Below are 7,789 nucleotides of genomic sequence, written 5' to 3' on the forward strand. Positions count from 1 at the left end.
CTAGAAGAATGAAATTTTAAAGTAATCTAATATATAAGTATGGTTCAGTAAAAATTTCTGTTAAACTTGGAACTTACACAGTACTCATCAACAATTCCAGTACTCCTCTGAATTTAAACTTGGATCATAGATGATTTGGATTTTCAGATTAAACTCAAGAACCAAGCCAAATACATAAAGCTATCGTCCATAGGAACTTACACAAATAAGATAACCATTTGAGTTGCTACATAAAGATTGCAACCCACATGCATAGTATTTTACCATGAAGAATAGTACTTAGTCATGGATCCAAGATACAAAGAAGCAATGTGCACACTAATTTTATCAACATAATGTTGTCCTTAAACACAAACAAGTTTGTGTCGCGACATATACCTGTTTGCCCCAAAACCGTGTATTTCTAGATGACTAGAAACGAATAGGGAAACCTCACCGATTTAGATATCTATAAAGTGCAATCAAAACTGGCAATTTCACAAAATCTAAAAGAAAAATTAGCTTGAATATAATGCTAGAGCTAACAGGGAAATAAATGAACTTGAATGCAATTTCTTGGGCAAATTAGGAAAGAAAAGCTATGGATCAGCATTGAGATCTTTTGTCTGTGTAAAATAAATCAGACACAATAATCGGCCTACTTCACTAGATCTAGCCTTAGAGCGCCACAACAAACTGAATGTAAAAGAATTCACTTCAGATCAATCATCTATGCAGATGATCATTGCCAATTTAGCCTGGAAACAAATAAGAAAAGGGGGGAGAGGAGACGGTACGTCTTGGTAGAACATGAGATGGTGGATGGCCTAGTTGAGGGCATTTTTGAGCCCTCGATGGTAGAGCAGTCTCACCCGCTCCTTCTGCGGAGATTGCCGCCCCAAGTAGCTTGCCACCGAGCCTGCGCTGCTCATCTGTGCCCTTTCGACGCCGCTCAACACTGCCTTCTTTGGCACGCGAGAGCTTTCCTTGGAGTAGCGGAGGAAGCTAGGTCGCTGGCAGCATGGAGGAGGCTAGGTCGCGGTTGATGCGGAGGGTTTTGGCAGCAGAGGTTTTTCGTGGAGTTTTGGCTGAGATGGGTATGTTTTCGCAAACGGGAGTCTTGCTGACAATGCTTTTAGGAAAGTTGCTAGGCTGGTTGAAGGACTCTTCAGGGATCACCTTCCTGCTAGGAAGCTTCACGAAGGCCCTGATGCTTTGGTCGACGCTACTAGCTGCCATGGTGAGCGAGCATCCATGGCGTTTCGTTGGAGACAGTGAAGTTGTCAGGTCCATAGTTTCCTGCAGATCGAGTAGCTGATGAACATCCCCTTACTGGCCGCTGCGAATGAACTGATAGCGATGGGATCCTGGTTGAGAGAAATGGAAGGGGTGTTGAGCGAGATAGAGAGGATGTCAACGTCGTTCCTTACCGCTGTGTCCAACCCGGCGAGGACGTCGGCGAAACTGTAGCGTTCATCTCCAAGGACGCCAGTGCAGACCTGGTAGATGGCGAGGTGAGCCCGAGGGGCCATTCCGCCGGTCGCTCCTTTGGCGAAATCGAAGTAGCTTGTGTTTCGGACGAAGTTACCAGCAGCGATGGCGTAAGTGTGGGTCCCATGGCCGCTCTCGTCGACTGGAGGACTCCCATCCCCACCGGCAATCATCGACCTAGTGCCAATAAGCTTGTTGTTCCAACCGGTCTCGAGCTTGCACGAGCCGTTCCACATCAAGGGCGGAGGCGGGACCCCCTCGTTGTCGTAGGAAGGGTGGCCAGGCATCACACCGCTATCGAGAACTCCGACGATGACTCTGCTCTCGAGCTTTGAGTCGTTCCATAGCCCCTTACATTAGACCTTGAGCCCGAGGAAGTTCGGCGTGTGGGTGGTCATCATGCACAACACTCGGTCGGGGAATGCATGCACGAAGGCATTCTTCTTCCCTATCATCTGCAACTCTTCCTCTGTCAGTGTGGCGGTGAACTCGCTGAAGACGTCATTGTAGGAGTGCAGCTCCTGCCGTTTGACGCTAGATGCCTCGACGGCCAGCGCAGGAAGGTTTTGTTCCATCTCTTCAGGCTCCCTTTTGTCAGCGATTCAATCGACTCTTCCACTTGAATAATGTAATGCTTGTCGAAGAAGAAGAGGCGACAGAGGAATTTAAGAAGGCAAGGAGAAGAAAGAGCAACCATGGCGCAAGAACCATGTCGAGAATCTAAATTGCTTTACCTTCTGACAAAGATCCTCGTACTATATATAAAGAGAGTCGTACATGTGATGTATGGTTACGTTCTTTCCTAGGAATCAGAATAAGAATGAGAATGATAGTATTGTGGAATGAGAATGAGTATGAGCATGAATGTCACTCTTATAAAAATAATTTGATTAGTTGAATATTTTCTATCGAAATGAATCAAAAATTTTCTTTTTTACCCCTAGAGGAAAAAAAAGGAAAAAATTAGATGTGAGAGAAAATTGGATGTGATAGAAAAATATGAAAGAGAAAAAGATAGAGAATGTGTGATGAGAGGAAATGAGGAGAGAGGAAGTGTGATGTGAGAGATTAAGGAGAGAAAGTATGATGAGAGAAAATGAAGAGAGAGAAAATATGATGAGAGAGAATGAAGAGAGAGAAAGTGTGATGAGAGAGAATGAAGAGAGAGAATTGATGGGAGAGATTGAGGAGAAAGAAAATATGATGAGAGAGAAACTACAATCAGATAATGATGAGAGAGACAGTGCAATGAGAGAAAGTATGATGAGAGGATAAGGAGAGAGAAAGTGTGATGAGAGAAAATGAAGAGAGAGAATGCGTGATGAGAGAAAAAGGGTAGAGAAAGTGTGATGAGAGAGAATGAGGAGAAAAAGTATGATGAGAGAATAAGAAGAGAGAAAATGATGTGAAAGAAAAATTGAACAAATATATTAAAGTTATTTTCATCCAAAATAATTTAGATGATATCCAGGTTTTTAGATATAATAAAACCAAGGGAGGTGGGTTTCAGCTATACTCAAGTTTTTGGATTTTATTCTAAAATCTTAATTCTCATTCACATCAACCAAACATAAGGTTTAAGAATTAATCCAATTCCTCATTCTTCTATCGGTGTACTAAACGCCACTTAAATAGAAAAAACATAAGCTGTTAAAATATTATAATTTGTCCGTTGTAAAATCTACTAAATATAACATATTCAGATGATAATTCATATAAATTTTAAATTTTGTGCTTGTTAAATAGTAATTATTACATTCACATTTGATGAGAGCTTACTTCATTTGGAGAAATTTAACTGGTATGACATTTAAAATTCCAGGCATATTCTCTAATAAAAGTAAAACCACGGGCAAGTAAATGTTTATCTCAGGATGATTATGTTTTTAAAGGAGTGAAAGTCATTAAAAATAATAATTAAATAAAATGAATTGAAGGTAGGTTTAAGGAAGGTTTAAGATCAGCATATTTGTAATAAATTAAAGTTTTGATTTTTTATTATTATTGTTGTTTAGTAAATAATAATTTGTATTTGTTATTGCCTAGGTAATAAGTACAACAATAAAAGAGAGGGCATTCTTAATTATTAAAATTGTCAAAATGATATTATATGTTTTTTTTTAAAAAAGTCAAAAGTACTTCAAAATATTTCTCATATAAAAAATATTCTATTTTGGGCATTGTTGGAGTAGATACTACGTTAGCTATCTGCATCTATTAAAAATAAAAATGGCCATCACCTTGTTGGAGATTTGCCTCTACCATATTATTTACTATTGCTATCTCTTTAGAACATTCCCGCCGTGGACTATCAACCGTGAACGATCATGGCTCTCATGTTCACCCAAGCCATTTAAAAGCATGAGTAACCTTATTTGGAACTTTGCATTTACTTTTTTTTTTCATCATAAAAAACATTGTTGCCCTAGCAAAAGTAATAAAAAAGATAATTAGGGAAGAAACATCTTTTTTCTATGTAGGATAGTTGGATTGCTAGATTTTAAGGACGACACATAAGTTGATGGCCACTCTGCTGCATTTAAGTATATCGTCTTTATTTATGCTGTTATTTTATTTTTTGTCGTATATTTGGATGTTACTAGATCTGGTATGTTTTTATGTTTGAGTTTATAAGTTTTTTTAATTCATGTGGTTAGTAAAACAACTTCCCTTCAAGTGGGATCAAAGCCAATACCATTTCATCGATTTTATAGCATTAAGGTTTAGTGTTTCCGTTGATGGTTTAATTTTTTTGCTAGATTTTAACCACTGGAGTAAAACAATCCTTCTTCGTCAAAAATTTAAAGAAGAAAACCGATGATAGGCGTCATTATTGAGTTTTTCACGAAGAACACCATAATTGTCACTGGATTTTTTATAATGATGGTCACATTTGATCCAAAAAGGTCAAACCACGTCTAGATCAATCGATTGGTGTGCTTCAGCAGTTGATGGATACATCTAAAATTGTGAACAGAAGGTCGGCAATCGATTGTCGATTGAAGCTCTCCGTTCTTGATCACTGCACGATAAATCCCAAGCGCTCTACGACCCCCTCAGGTTTGGTAGCAGGTTGTTTTTTTTTTATGATAACCATCACATTTGATCCAAAAAGGTCAAACAATGTCTAGATCAATCGATTGATGCGCTTCCGCAATCAATGGATACATATAAAATTGCTAATATAAGGTCAACAATTGATTGTCGATTGAAGCACTCTAATCCTCAGTGTTGAAAATTAAACTTAATTTATGGATAGAGATAGAATATTATAGAGTTAGTGGATAGAAATAGAATATGATGAGGTGATAATTGTTGAAAAGAATGAAAGTTAGTGGTTAGAGATAGAATTCATGATGCGGCAAATAATGGATAGATGAGGTGGATAAGAATGAGTGTCTATGGTAAAAGGAAAAATGGTTTAGATTAAATGTATGTGAGATAAATATGGAGATATATAGTGCTTATCTTATAAGCCTATAAATATGTTAACTTTTTAAATAAATTAATCAAGTTGAGTTTATGTTTTTTTGTATTCCCCTCTTCCACGTAAAGTGCATTTTGCCTTCTATAAATTATTTCTTTGAACAAAATGGTATCAGAGCTATAACTAATAGAGGTATGACTTTCTTTCAAATTCGGGTGCTCAAGGCGAGTAACTATGATAATTGGAGTATCAAGATTAAGACGTTTCTTGGAGCTCATGATGTTTAGAAGGTTATGGAGAAAGACTACGTTAAGCCGCGTGATGACTTGACGCTATCTTCGACTGAAAAAGACAGTCTTAGAGATTTAAGAAAGAGAGACAAGAAGACTGTCTTTCTCATTTATAAAGTTTTAGATGAGGATGATTTTGAGAAAATCTCAAGTGCTGCTTCGGCCAAGCAAGCATGGGAAAAACTCCAAGTCTCATATTAAGGAGAAGGAAAGGTGAAAAAGGTACGCCTTCAACCCTCCAAGTCTCATATCAAGGAGAAGAAAAGGTGAAAAAGGTACGCCTTCAAATGTTAAGAAGTCAATTTGATGCTTTTCGTATGAAGGAAGGCGAGTTGATTTGATTATTTTTCTAGAGTCTCTACCATTTCCAATCAACTAAAGGGAAATGGCGAGAAGCTAGAAGTAAATATCATTGAGAAAATTTTTCGATCAATATATTTAAGATTTGATAACATTACAACTATCATCGAAGAGACCAAGGATCTACAAGCCATGACGATAGAGCGACTCTTGGGTTCATTACAAGTCTATGAAAAAAAGAAGAAAATTAATGCAGAGATTACTCAACAACTTCTTAAGACTTCTCTTCAGTCAACTAAGAAGAGGTCGTGCTAATGAGCAAGGATGAACTTCCAACAACAATAATGAAAGAGGAGAAAATTCAACAAGAGGACGTGGAAAATGCACACAAACTCGAGGTACGATAAATCTCAAGTTAAGTGCTATAATTGTAATTTGGACATTATGCTAAAGAACGCAGATTGCCCAAGAATAAAGTATATGAAAAAGCAAATTATATGGAAGAAAAGAAAGAAGATGATGACACTCTACTGCTAGTATATAAAGATAATGAAAGAGGCAAAGATACAATGTGGTTTCTCGACACTTACAAGCAATCATTGTTGGGAGATTGTTAGTGCAATTGTCCTTAGTTAAGGTTGACCAGTTTGACTAAGCTCGAGAGGATTCGAGTTTGAGTTTCGATATTTGGATAATATATGAAAAAAGAGGTCAAGTACGTCAAGATTGACCAGATACTTGACTGGCAAAGTTCTCACTGCGGTTAGGTCAAGGAAAGTCCAAGTGGGTTAAGGAGGACCTTACGTTGGCAAAGAAAAGTTCTAATTGTGGTTAAGTAAAGAAGAGTCCAAATGCGTCAAGGAGAACTACACGTTGGCAAAGAAAAATCATAACTGTGGTTAGGGAGAGGAAAGTTCAAGTGGTCAAGGAGGACCACACTTGGTGATTAGAAGTCTAACGGAAAGTTGACAACGAGAAAGTTCAAGTGGGTCAAAGGTTGACTGGACACTTAGCGGTCGTAAGTCCAACAGGGAGTTGACATGAAATGGGGAAGTTTCAACATAAGTGGGTCAAAGGTTGACCAGACACTTGGTGGTCGTAAGTCCAACAGAGAGTTGACATGAAACGAGAAAGTTTCAATGAAGCAAACTTTCGAAGGTTATAACTTTTGACTCGGATATCAAAATGAGGTCATCTTAGATGAGAAATGAAGCTCATTTAGAGCTCTACATATTTTACTGCTTACTAATCGATTAGGTAATCCATTGGGGGTCAATCGATCAGGTAATCGATTGGTTCACGAAGCACAGTATAAAAAGTGTCTTGATCGATTGAGTAATCAATCAAGATCTTCCCTAATTGGGACAATTAGTGAGTGAATAGTGAGCTTCTGAATCGATCAGGTGATCGATTAATGCTACGTAATCGATTGGGAGAGTTCGTGTATGAACAATGAGCTTCTGAATTGATTAGGTGATCGATTGAAGCTGCGTAATCGGTTGGGAGAGTTCTTGTATGAACAGTGAGCTTCTGAATTGATTAGGTGATCAATTGAAGCTACACAATCGATTAGGAGAAGAAGAAAAGAGCCATTGCGAGTTTTGAACGGACGAATCCGACGTGGAATCGATTGTGAGTAAGGCCAATCGATTGTAAACCCTATATCTTGGATAAAAGGCGTTTTGGCAAGGATTCAAAGACACTCTTCTTCTCCACTCTTCACCGCCGGTTCTTGAGCCTTTGGAAGACGAGTGTTGCTGTACTTTCCAATCGATCAAGAGGCATCTACAAGCAATAAGTGATCAAGCAAGGCGTTCTTTGTATTATGTATTTATGTAATTATTGCATTTCTTGTTGTGAGCTTGTACGAGGTTTCTCCATCTCCAAATTGTTTCCAAGAATGAGTGTTTTTCATAGTGGAGTGTGTAGAGCCTTGGATTAGTCACCTCAAGGAGGTGGATATCAAGTAAATCCGATTGTTAACATTTATTCTAGTTTTCCACTATAACAAATCAACAAGTCAAGGCGATTAGAGCTAATCATCCCCCCTCTAGCTCCTGGAGTATCCTAACATGTGGTATTAGAGCCAGTCGCTCTTCATCATATTAACCTCCATCAAAACACGAGCTAGAGGAAGAAGAAGTCGAAGTTTTGAGCCTAAATTTCAAAATGGAACCCCAAGATAGATTCAGATACGATATCCGGATACCTCCACCCTTCGGATTTGGAAGCTTCGATCTTTAAAAGTCAAGGATGAAAATACTTCCTCACATAAAGCAATGGTTTGCTTTCACAGAAGAAT

This window comes from Zingiber officinale, unplaced genomic scaffold (genome assembly GCF_018446385.1).
Source record: "Zingiber officinale cultivar Zhangliang unplaced genomic scaffold, Zo_v1.1 ctg108, whole genome shotgun sequence".
NCBI lineage: Eukaryota > Viridiplantae > Streptophyta > Magnoliopsida > Zingiberales > Zingiberaceae > Zingiber > Zingiber officinale.